This window comes from Marmota marmota, unplaced genomic scaffold, assembly GCF_001458135.2.
Source record: "Marmota marmota marmota unplaced genomic scaffold, marMar, whole genome shotgun sequence".
Lineage (NCBI taxonomy): Eukaryota > Metazoa > Chordata > Mammalia > Rodentia > Sciuridae > Marmota > Marmota marmota.
The window spans coordinates 5,894,442-5,907,267 of NW_026000075.1; the positions used below are offsets into that span (position 1 = coordinate 5,894,442).

The following is a 12,826-nucleotide window of genomic DNA, read 5'->3' on the forward strand; positions in this document are numbered from 1 at the left end:
GGAAAGAAATAAGGAATTTGGTTTGGTTAGAACAAGGACATAAAATGTTCAGATAGTAGAAGAGGGGAAGCAAGAAATAAATGGGTGTGATAGAAGGGGTAAGATAGGGATATAATTACCTTCTGTTGAGTTCCATATCATATTAACTGCCAATAAACCTAGAAGACTTGAAATGTAGCTAGCTTCACAGAAAGCCAGGCCCTTCAAAGCAAAGAAGAAAATAATCTCTTGCCTTCTTTGAAATAGCACAGGTAGAAACCCAAACCAGTAAACTAAAAATATCTTATAAATATCACAGAACACATGTTTTGATGATATGAAAGTTAAAAGAAAGTTTAAGAAAAGTAGTTTAGTTCAGTCCCCTTTGTTTTATGCACAAAGAGATTGAGGCCCTTAAGAGGTTAAATGTTTTTGAGTATCTTGTTCTTAACAGAGATGACAAAATAAGCATTCATCTTTGTGTTGCTTGTGTAGTTGATATCATTGAAATCTCAGACCACGTTTACAGTAGGTATTATAAGTCCCTATACCAAAAACAAGTTAACTGAGGTTCAAAGAAGTTCATAGACCAAGATCACACTGCTGATAAGAGGCAGAAAGTGGACAGCAGATGACAGATTTTAAAATTCTCAGCCATCCTCCTTTAGGTGTCCCAGATCTCTTTCCAAAGACCTTCTTACCCACAAAAGATGGCCAAAGGTTTTAAGGAAAGTATCACTTTACTGAGGGAGGTCTGTTACTATTCTCATATAGTCAAAGGTAGGCTAATTCAGATCCTTACTGTACTAATTTTACCTATCTTCTCTTTAGCATCTATTATGGTGGCCTCCATAATGCTAAATATTTAAATAAGCCCATAATTTATAATGCCTATTACCACTCCTAGGAATTGTGACTCTTCAATACAAAGGAGATAAAGAACAGCTATTTCAGAGAAAAAAATTAGAATGATTGAACATAAAGGACTTATATGTGAACACGAATGTTCTAGGTATAATTTCTAACACTATACTGACACCACCAAGATAAGATACATCTTCATGTGTGAGTGCCTGCACAGAGAATATAGTAGTACACATGATAGGTTCTGAGAATCTTGCTATCCCTTTAGTGAAGCACACACAATCTCTTGTCTTTGGCCATCCTTAATGTTGCAGATTAGGGATGCCTCTTTCCCGCTCAACTTTTGAGACCATGATCCTGCTTGAACATTTCCTTTAAAAAAAAAAAAAGTATTTATATTTTAGTTGTAGTTGGACACAATACCTTTATTTATTTATTTTTATGTGGTGCTGAGGATCAACCCAGGGCCTCACACACGCTAGGCGAGCGCCGTACCACAAGCCATAACCTCAGCCCCAACATTTCCTTTTTTTATAGCGCTATCATCTTCTAACATTACATATAATTAAAAATAATGCTGGAATATAAACATTGTAGGGGCAAGGACCTTTGTGTATTTTGTTTCAGTATTGTTTAATTAATAGTAACTTAACATAAAGTCTAGTAGAGAAGTTATTTTTCCCATTCCCTTTCTTCCTACTTTCCCCCCCACAGTTCAATAGGTACAACAGTGTCTATTGCAAACTAAATCTTAGGTTTTTTTTTTTTTTTTTAAGAGGAAAAAAAAAAACCCTACTGTTTAATTTTGCATAAAGACAAACATAGGCTCTAAAGTATATTTCTTCCTGTGTCCCAGAAGTCTGGTTTACTTATTAGTTACTCCTTAGTAGGAGGAGTACCTTCAAAATGATGACAAAAAAACTATATTAAGTGCATAAACCAGCAACATAGTTGTTTATTATCATTTTCAAGTATTACATACCGTATGTAATTGTGCTATACTTTTATATGAATAGCAGTGAAGTAGATTTCTTTACATCAGTATCACCACAAACATGAGAGTAATGGGTTAGCTAAGGCAGCATGATAGCTGTGATATCACTAGGTAAACAGAAACAGGAAATTTTCAGATCCATTATAAACTTACGGAACCATCTTTATATATGTGGTCTGTCATTGACTATGACCTCACCATGTGTCATACAAATGGCTGCCATATAAGATGATATTTTTGCCTTAGAAAACTTCTTCTTTGAAGAATGATTATATACATTTTGTGGATATTATTTTAATAAGGATTTGATATAGTTCGTTAGTCTTTTTGACTAAAGAAGACTTTCTCTCATTTAACCTAAAAGTTGTATCTGCTTCCTGGATTTGTGGAATTTTGAGAGGTTTTGAGAATTGCTTCAGGATCAGTGATGGCTGTGGATAATATCTGGTTTGTTGCTTTTTTTTTTTTTTCCCTCAGTAAAATTTTATTGAAATACCCATTTATTTCTGTTTTGTCTTTGGCTGCTTTACTACTTAATATTAGAGTTAGATAGTTATGAAAGAAAGTCCAAACGACCCGCAAAAACAAAAATATTTACTTTCTGGTCGTAGATACCAACCCCTAACTAACTGCATGGCAATGTCTGAAAATTCAGATTCTGTAGTTATAGTTATATTCAGCCCTCTGAGTCTGTGAGTCCTGTGTCTAAGTATTCAACCAGCAACTACCGAAGATAATATTCAAGGGAAAAAATTCCAGAAAGTTTAAATATGCATAAATAAAAGAGAAAAAAATTAGAATGATTGAACATAAAAGACTTATATGTGAACTTACATGTGAAAGTTTAAAAATGCATAAATAAAAGCATAACTTTTTTTTTGTGTGTGTGTATGTGTGTGCCGAGGATTGAACCCAGGGCCTTGTGCATTCAAGGCAACTGAGCTATATCCCCAGCCCAAATCATAACATTTTAGAGCTCTGAAACTAACACCTAATTTAATATATATGTATTTTTAAATTTGTGTCAAAAGCACTTCAAAGTGGAAGTTTTCATTTTAGTATCTTCCTGATGACTTATTCTTAATTTTTTATTTAAAGAGGCTTATCCTATTTCATCACTAACTAAAAATCAAAGACACTGTTTTTAAAATGTGCTTGAGAGGCTCTTTGCTTCAGTGAGGAACATCAGATGTGTTCAGTGTCAATCTAAGGTTATACCAGTCAGACATTAGTTACATTTGGGCACATTCCAAATCTGTTATCATTAAAAAGTTTATCAACTGTGAAAATGTTTTGAGTGTTAAGTTTTTAACTTACCAAAGGAATACTATAACTGGATTCTACAGGCACAGCAGCACACAGATAGCACAGTGTAAATGGCAGAACTTCTCAGAAGTACCCAGCCAAGGGTGCATAGTGTTCATGGCAGTCCTAGCCATATTGTCAGCCATGCAGTTTTTCTGATATACAACTGTGTCTTCTCAGAGAAAGGTCCTTCTTTTGGCTTGTTTATATTGTTAACAAATAATTGCACCTGAATCCTGTGCCACTCATTGTTTAGGACTTCCATAAATGTTAAGTTATTAAACTCTCATTATTCATTTTACAGATTAAAAAAACTGAGGCAGTGAAAAGTTATAGTAATTTGTCTTAAATCACTTAGCTAGTTTACAGAGCCAGGATGTTCAGCTCAGACTGTGTGGACCCATAGATCAAGATTCTTTACCCCTGTATCTGTGACTCCCCCTTTCCCCAACTTGTCCTGCTAGAGTCTGATTTGCACAGGTATCATAGAGGCTAGTGCTGGCCCTGATAGCACACTTGATTGCTAAATTGGAAGAGACAGTACACACATGTAACCAACCAATCCCGTATCATCCATCTAACTAGATGATTTCCCTGATGGGTGATAGAGCCAAGTTTTGTTTGCTGTGGCCATTCATTTATATGACTTTTTTTTTTCCATTATAGTGAGTAGAAAAAAAGTACCTTTCTAAAATTTGTCACAGATAGCTGAAGCTTATTTAGTCTTTTTTTTTTTTTTTTTCTTTTTGAAGTCAGTGCACCTTTGGTGTCCTTCATGCCTTTTTTGGTAACTCCTGTTTTATAGTCATGGTCTCTGTTTATGATGTCCTCATCATCATTGTCTTTCCTTTGCACGTTCAGTTTTAAGAAGACAGATTGAGTTTATCTTGTTTTTCATTGTTAATCTTAAAATTAATAAAACATGCACTGATTGATTGTACTGGGAATTGAACTCAGGGGTTCTTTACCACTGAGCTGTATACATAGCCCTCTTTATTTTTTATTTTGAGACAGTATTGTCAAGTTGCTGAGGCTGGCCTCTAACTTGTGATCCTCCTGCCTCAAGTCTCCGGAGTCACTGGAATTAACAGGTGTTCATCACCACACACCGCTTAATTTACTCTTGATAATAGTATTTTTCTCTATGTTTGAGAACTACTTCATTTACAGTCTGATATTTGAAAGAAATCATTCTTCTGCTTCTCTTCCCCAACAGTAGATTAAGAATTAGAATCTTGGGGCTGGGGTTGTAGCTCAGTGAGGGGTAGAGCACTTGCCTAGCATGCATGAGGCACTGGGTTTGATCCTCAGCACCACACAATAAATAAATAAATAAAATAAAGATATTGTGTCCGTTTCCTGTTTAAAAAAAGAAAAAGACTCTAATTAGATCCTTTCCCTCCGCATAGGCTAATGGTTCTTGATCCCTATCAGGGGAGCTTTTAGAGGATATGACTAACTTGCAGGTTCTACCCTAGACCAATTAAATCTGAAAGAGGGATCCACTGAATTATAGCTAGGTTTGAATCTGGAAGGTCCTTTCTATAGTTCAGAGTTAAACTAAGACCCACTATCCTTTGCAGAGCTATTCTCATTTCTGCTAAAAAGGTATAGTCCTGGTGAATGATTTTTGGGTTCTGGTAGCCTAATTAGCTTTTCAAATTCTTGGTATCTTGAATAAAATATTCTGTCCTTGGGGAGAGTGAGAAAGCTAATAAGGTCTAGGAATTCTCTCTTTGACTTAAGTGCCAATGTACCTGATTGTGTTGTCTTCGACAATATAGGTTGATTTCCCTGTCCTCACTCTAGTATTTCTCAAAAAATCATGCTAATACTGCTGTCTGACCTCACTATGTTTTTACCATTCTACTGGTTTCATTATCCCAAACTACTTTATTAAAATAACAAAGGGTAGCAGCTTTGTGCTAACAAGAAAATAATGTAAAATCTGAAGTATTTTGAGGCATTGTAAGTTGTACCATTAATTTAGTACCTTGTTTTTTGTGGAAGAAGAAATTAGTTGTAATTATATATTAATGATGTGCTCACATTTTTAAAGAAACTGACAGTCATGTATATCTGTCTACATATTTTAATGTCATGTTTTTAGTGTCAACTAAAGTTTGTGGAAGTTCTCATTCAGATTCTCTATTCTTGGAAGTTATTAAACTGCTAAAGGCTTTTGATGGGTTGATGTTAGTGCCCAGTTATAAGTTTGGCTTATAATAGCACTTGAAATTCCTCAAATCTTAAACTCTTCTCTTTAGATTGAGTTTGTGATTTTTATTGACTTTAATTTGGATTGCTTATTCTGTGACTGTTAGATTTTGAAATACTGATAATTTATTTTATTCCTATGCAATATTTTGTCTTTTGTAAGTTTAATAAAATATTTAACCGGATATGATGCTACCTACCATTGAAACTAATTGGACTGAAGTACTAACTGGATGATTAGACATTAGTGCATGTTTGAATTGTTCTTTACTTATGTGGATGTGTGGCCTTAAGAATAACTTATTTTTAGAAAATTGGGGTTACAATACAAAATTTTGAGCCTGTTTTTCCTCAAGTCATTTGAATGACAATGAGAAGTGAAAACAGGTGATAATAGCAAAGCCGTGTTCATTCTTACTGAGTCAGATTTCAGGGTCAATTATAGGTTATCCCCCTTCCTCCTTTCTGCCTACCTTAGTTTCTGATAGTGTAGAATATTGTCTCTCTTTCTCTCTCTCTCTCTGTGTATGTAACTCCATGGGAAATAAGGATAGGGCCAGGGGTACAGAATATAGTGGTTCAGCGGTTTTGATATATGTATAGTGGGTTATTAGGAATTGTGATGTTGAAGGCAACTAATAAAGTTTATTTTTGTAAAATGAATCAAATAGGGAGGTTCAGCTGAACTTTGATTTGCAAATATATTCCTTTTTTAATTGATCTATTTGCAGGTAATTACTGTTGTGCTATCAATCATGCACTAAGCAATTTAATCTGAATTTCATTTGTGACCTCCCCCTCTAGGAGTTCATTTAATTAAAAAGATATGTATATTTTCACAGTGCTGGGGATCAAACCCAGGGCCTTGTGCATGCTGAGCTACATACACAGCCCATTTAGTAAAAATCTTTCTATGCTGAATCAATTCTGGTTCAGATTCTTATATTTTTCTTTTGATTTTTCAGATGATTGTTCCAAATTCTTCACATTAACTAAAAGTTCATCTTTAGCTTCTGTTTCTTTAAGCATGCCACATATATTTTCTTGAATTTATTGCTGGCCACTGGGTTGAGATTAGATTTTGTTGCTGCCCTACATAATAAGTACATTTTCTTATTGTTTTTGTTGTGTTCGTACTTTTTCCTAGGGAAAGGGTTCATAATGTCCATTTGCTTTTCAGAGGATTCTTCAGATGAAATCAATTCCAGAGATCAGTTAAAGTACATTTTGTCATTTCACAGAATACTTACAATTTAAAAAAAATCTTACCAATTATGTGTAGGTGGGCAGATCTTAGGTGTTTGTGTAGTCATCAGCATCTTTCTATGCTGAAAGCCTATTCTAAAATTACTCCTTTATTTTAGGTAAAATGTTCTGAAATACAGATTATAGAAGCAAAATATTTATTTTGTTACAAGAGAAGCAATTAGGTATAAAGTAGTTTTTGTGGTGTGATTCATCATGTGCTTTTTGATTTTTTTTTTTTTTTTGTCAATGATGAAAGATCAACTTTTATTGGCTGCCTCCTGGAAGCAGAACTAAAATTATTGGTATAACCAGGCTTTCTTCAGTATTTTCAAAATAGCAGTTCATTGTTGAATTCTTCACCAATGTGATTTATTTGTGCTTTGAGTCTCTACTGGTTTTATTTTGAAATATGTGTGTACTGTATATGAACTATATATGTCCAAGGTACTATTCTTAGTGCTGTGGAGAAACAAGAGTAAAATGAATAAATCAATTCCTGGTCTCCAGACCAGAAACTTCTCCAGAAGTTTGATAGGGGTTGGGACATGATAAAAGAATAAGGTACTACACAGCTCTGAAAAGGGAAGTGTGCTGAAGGGGTTCTTATTTCTGTCTTTGAGTAATGAGTTGAATAACCAAGGGAGGAAGCTAATTTGGATTGAAACATTGAGAGAAAGAATGGGCTAGATTTGCTTGCATATAGAACCACGGAAGGATGGTTCTGGTGGGCGAATGACAGGATCATGATAGCAAAAGACTGCAGAGAACAGTCTCTATGGTGAGAGTAGGGGATGCTGAGTGAGATTAGTAAGGGAGAGGTATAAAATACATATTTTGTTTACTGAATAAGGAAATGCTTTGCTATAAATAGTTTTAGCACACACTGTTATCGTATCTTAAATGCATCTCTAATTTTTGTTATCACTTTATAAAATAAATGTCTTTAAAAATTCCTTTAGATTATATGGTATAAATGCATTGCACAATGGCAGGGTATGTATAAGTGAGTTGACTAGGAAAACATTTGTGACAGAAATTGAAATATGACCTTGTATATACGTCTAGAAATTCTTCAGATTTTCAGGTTGAATTGTATGTGCTAATTGGTACATCTGTTGGCACACTGTTTACCACAGATTCATTTATCTTTCAAATCCCAGAATCAGATATTTATTTAATCATTTAATTATTTATTAAATCACTACTGTAGTCTTTTCCTTACTTAAGGAACTATAGACTAAAAGGAAATGTTAAATGAAGGAATGATTATAAGGGTAGAGGAAAAACATAAGTGAAAACTGAGAGATATCTGCAAAGGTGGTGAAAGACTCAGTGACTATTAGTAAAGTAAGACAAAAGAGGGAGAGGGGGTAAAAAACTGGAATTATCTAATTTAGTATTCGCAACAAGGTATATGTGTTTTTATGTGTGTTGTATATGTACAAATGGGTCAAACCAAATATCTGTTGCTGTAGAGTGCTATATTTATTTATGTTCAGTTTTGATTAAAGCATTTCGGTTTTAATATTTAAATACAGGAGTTCAAATATGCACCCTCATTTGTTCCTAATATCAGGGGGGCATGTACAATGTGGTATATAATGGTATTTGTAGTAGAGTGAGGACTGCACAAAGCACCAGTGGCCTTTCAGTTCTTTCATTGCCATATATTTTAGCTTACTATTGTGAATTATCTCGCTTACTCACGTTCATTATGTAGATTTATGAATTATCTAGTATATTAAGCAAATGCCGCCTAAAGATTCTTGTAAAAAACTGCATGTAGGAAGAATAGGAATGAAAAACAGAATGGTACAACTGCTAATTATAAACTACTAAAGTAAGTTCTTTCCCAGTCATGATGTTCATAGCAATAACCTTTAGGTAAATAGACTGGCAGTGTTACTCCGTCACTTTATAGACCTGTGCTTGAGCACCTGGGGAACTGTACTGGTGGTCAGCCTACCACTAGAGTCCTCTCTCTGAGACAGTGTGGGATTACAGTTGCTTGAAAGGTTCATGGGGTATAATGCACTGAAATTTAACAATTGAAAAGGGTTAAGGTATACTCTGTAAAATGTGAACTCTGAAAAGATTTTTAACAAGTTCTGAAGGAAATTGTTGCAAAACCAGTTATCTGTTTGTTGCTTTTTATTATTAATCAAAATATGTAGAAGTTCAAGTTTATACCATTTTTATAGCTCATGATTTGGTTATGAACATAGTATATTGGACCTCAATGCAGTACTTATTGGAATGTGTTGAGCTGAATTTGGGATTGAGAGCACTCTGCAGATTCATCTCTTTGAGTCTCATTTGTTCACTATGTCAACCTCTTAGAAGTGCTCTAAAGATACTCTGAATGGCACTCAAACATTGCTGCTGGTGTTTTTTTTTTTTCCAATACTTGCTTGAGAGGTTTTCATTGGGTGGGGTGGGGGGTGCATTACAGGCATAAATAAAGAATACTTCAAACATGTAGGATGGTATAGAAAAATCTTAAACTGAACTTATTTTAGGGCACACTGAATACTTTACTTTTCCTTTTTTTTTAGAATCAGCAACAGCTTCTTGTGATCGGTGGTACCGGATCTTCAGTTGCGCATCCCTACATCAATGCACTGCCAATGGTAAGACTCTCTCCAACCCCGATTGTCAGTGTTTAAAGACTCTGTTATTATCTTGAAAGTACTAAAACTTCTCAACAGTTTGGCAAAGTGCATGTATTTTAAAACTAAGTAAGTTATAAACGTATAATTAAGTTGAAATAATTTTTGAGTATTTAGCAAAAGAAACCCCTACTTTAAGGATTTCCATTTTGTGTAATTTTTATTACCTCTTAATAATCAGAATGGTTCCATTTTGTGTAGTTTTTTATTACCTCTTAATAATCAGTCTTACATAGCATTGTGTTTTGTCAAATGACCTAAACCACAAATAGAATTTTCTCACTTAAAATTCAGTAGTCTTTTGTTTTCTGTCCAGCATTTTACTCAATTTTTGGGTATTGAGTTTATCTTAATATTTTTAGTTATGTGCAGTTAAATGGCTAAAATTCTGCTTACATTTTATTTAACAAATATATTTAGATACTCATTCTTGTCTACTTGAAAAGATTATTACAATCCTTTTACTTGAAATATAAATATCAAATCAGCCATTTGGTATAATAAAAACTACTGGGCTCTGTAGGGTTTGGGGTTTGCTCTGTTTCCTGAATATGCTAGGACTCTTTGGCTTTTGGCAAGGGCTCTTATAAACATTAGATGATGGATTGGATTACATTTCTAAGGTTTATTCTAGCTGTATGCTAAGTGATCTCATTTACTTAAGTACAATTCAGAATGATTTTTCTTTACAGAAGTGAATTCTTTCCTAAATAGAATTGCTGTATATTTAGGGGATCAAATAGGAGAATGAAGTTTTACTGGTTTGTATTTGATAGTGGGGATTATATTCAGGCCTTGCACATGTTAATTATTATTGTCCCACTGAGCTACATTCTAGGCCCAATTTTCACATTACCAAAGAATTAATTGCTTAGAAATATCCTCTATTTAAAGATGTTTTCTATAGTGTATTGCCGAAAAGTTTAATTATTTTTATTTTTAGTTTTAAACATTAAATCTGGGAGATACAGAAAATGATTTTGAGTTTTGTAGAATTTGGTAGGTAATCATAGGTTTATCAGTTTGAGTTAACAGGAACTAGAATAAGTAAGATAGCTGTGAAAATACTGCTAGGAAATGATTTCTTTTTAAAGATGGACTTTAAGGGTGTTGATGAAGAGGAAAACTTCCTTTGTCTCAATTATTTTCTGAATTCTTATTGTGGAAAGAAGTGGATTTTTTTCCTTTTCCTCTTCCCATTCTCTATCTGCTCCTCCCTTTTCATTTTCCTACCCCCTGTAGTTAGTAGGGGAGGTTGAAGAAAAAAAAATGTTCCCCAGCTTTAGCTAGCATAGAGGATGACTTTATTTTTTCATCAATTTATGAAGCACTAGGCCCTTTAGGTTGCTTGGGTGACCAATTAATTGTCCTTACATTTGCTGTTTCCCATGAAGCACTGCAGAATTTCTCATTTTGTTAGAACTACTCCCGGTAAATCAGCTCTTACTGTGGTCTCTTCTTAGCTTTTTTGTTGGAAGTTCATATTTGAAACATGTTAATATTCTTGGTTGTTGGAGTATTACTACTGTGTTATATCTTCCCTGAGTATCATTTGCACAGACTTGCTGTGTGACTTAGTTGCAGGTGCTATGCAACCAACTATTTCTTCTAAGGCCAGAACTCCAGTAAATTTTACATGTGCTACTCACATAGACTACCCTGTTTGTTTTGTTTTTGCAACAGATCATAGACTGTGTTTGATTAGATTATCCCAAACATATTCGCCGATTTCATTGAAAACCCCTGAAATCGTATTTATATCATGATCACAGAAGTTTAAGCTTATTGTTCGTTACACATAGGTTAGTGTTAAGAGATAAAGATGGCAAAGATGACAACAGACGTGCTTGTAGTCTACCTGAAGATCCAGAAACCATTTCTACATATTTGTACAATGTGCTAGTAAATTTATAGATTGGTTCAAAATGGTGAGTTTCCTAGAAATAGTGCCGCTGTTAAACCTGTGTAATAGTGTACAGTAGTTCCCCTGTATCTGCACTTTCACTTTCTAAAGTTTCAGTTTTCTTCCTGTATGGTTTGACAAGATTAAATGGGAAACTCTAGAAATAAACAATTCACAAGCTTAAAATTGCACACTATTCTGAGTTTCAATCTAAAGTCTTGATTAATCTCAATTTTTACTGCATGGGATGTGAATCATCCTTTAGTCCAGCATAGCCACACTATCTGCCTTCCCTGCCCATTAGTCACTTAGTAGCCATCTGAGTTGTCAGATCAACTGTTGCAGTAATACAATGCTTATGTTAAAGGTATCCTTATTTTACTTAATAATCACCAAAGAGGAGCAAGAGTAGTGATACAGAAATACCAGGGTATACCGCATGGAAGAACAGATTAACTCTGGTACTATGTGATAGTGTTGTAGGCATATAGAGGGGGGAAGTGATATATATAGGACCATTGGAGTTCCAGACATCCACTAGGGGCCCTAGTAGATAAGGGGTGACTACTGTATCTTATGTTTTTCCTTTAAAATTTTATATGTGAATACTTTAGGGAAATAAGTAGTTACCTTCAGTACACCTATACCCACTCACAACAGAATTATCATTGTTCTTGATATAGTAACCCTGAGGGATTTATAATAATCTTTATTTGCCTTTACTCTTTACTTACTTATTACTTATTACTACACAAATCACTACACTTACTTATTACTACACAAATTACTTTAAGTTGTACCTTAAATGTCCATGATTGTTACTTTCCTATATGAATGTTTCACACTCCTTTTGTAATTATTCATTGCATTAATAGGACCCATTGGCCAATAGGTATATATAATTATTTTGACCTATTGTTAAAAAAAATACTTATATTTTAGTTGTAGTTGGACACAACATCTTTATTTTATTTATTTATTTTTATTTGGTGCTGAGGATTGAACCCAGGGCCTTGCATGTGCCAGGTGAGTGCTCTACTGCTGAGCCACAACCCCAACCCCTTGACCTATTATTAATTTGGAAAGACTAGGCAGGTGCTAATAGGCTCTTATCTGGCTGCAGTAGTTGCCAGTCTTGTCTTTAAGTGTGCCCATAACAATTCCCACTGGCAGATTATTTTGAAGTCAATAATGTATCATATAATTTTATTCATAAATATTTAAGTATTTGTCTATAGGAGATATAGACTATCAAGAATACACAACGTCAGCACCATATTAACACTTTAAAAATTGACATTTCATTTTCATTTGAAAAAGGATTTAAGTATACTTTTTAAAAATTGTGGTAAAACCAAATAATATAAAGTTTAAGTTTACCATCTTGTATATGTATGAGAGGAGGTAGGTAGAGTGCTGGGGATTGAACACACAGCCTCTTGCAAGCTAGGAAGGTGCTGGGCTACTGAGCTACATCCTTATCTCTTTAAAAAATAAAATAAAATTGTATTTGCTTGGCATGGTGGCTCATACCTGTGATCTCAGCCACTTGGGAGGCCAAGGCAGAAGGATTACAAGTTTGTGGCCAGCCTCAGCAATTTACAGAGCCACTGTTTTAAAGTAAAAAAAAAGGCGGGGGGGGGGGGG

General features: G+C 34.3%; 1 protein-coding gene across 3 annotated transcripts in view; it reads left to right on the forward strand.

The window, feature by feature from the left end:
* Nucleotides 1-12,826, forward strand: part of Tbl1xr1 (TBL1X/Y related 1) — a 155,664-nt gene that overhangs the window by 61,135 nt on the left and 81,703 nt on the right. For all 3 annotated transcript variants that reach the window (XM_048814256.1, XM_015494249.2, XM_048814257.1), the window contains exon 2: nucleotides 9,163-9,237. The gene's annotated coding sequence lies outside the window, so the exon portion shown is untranslated. The remainder of the gene's footprint in view (nucleotides 1-9,162; nucleotides 9,238-12,826) is intronic.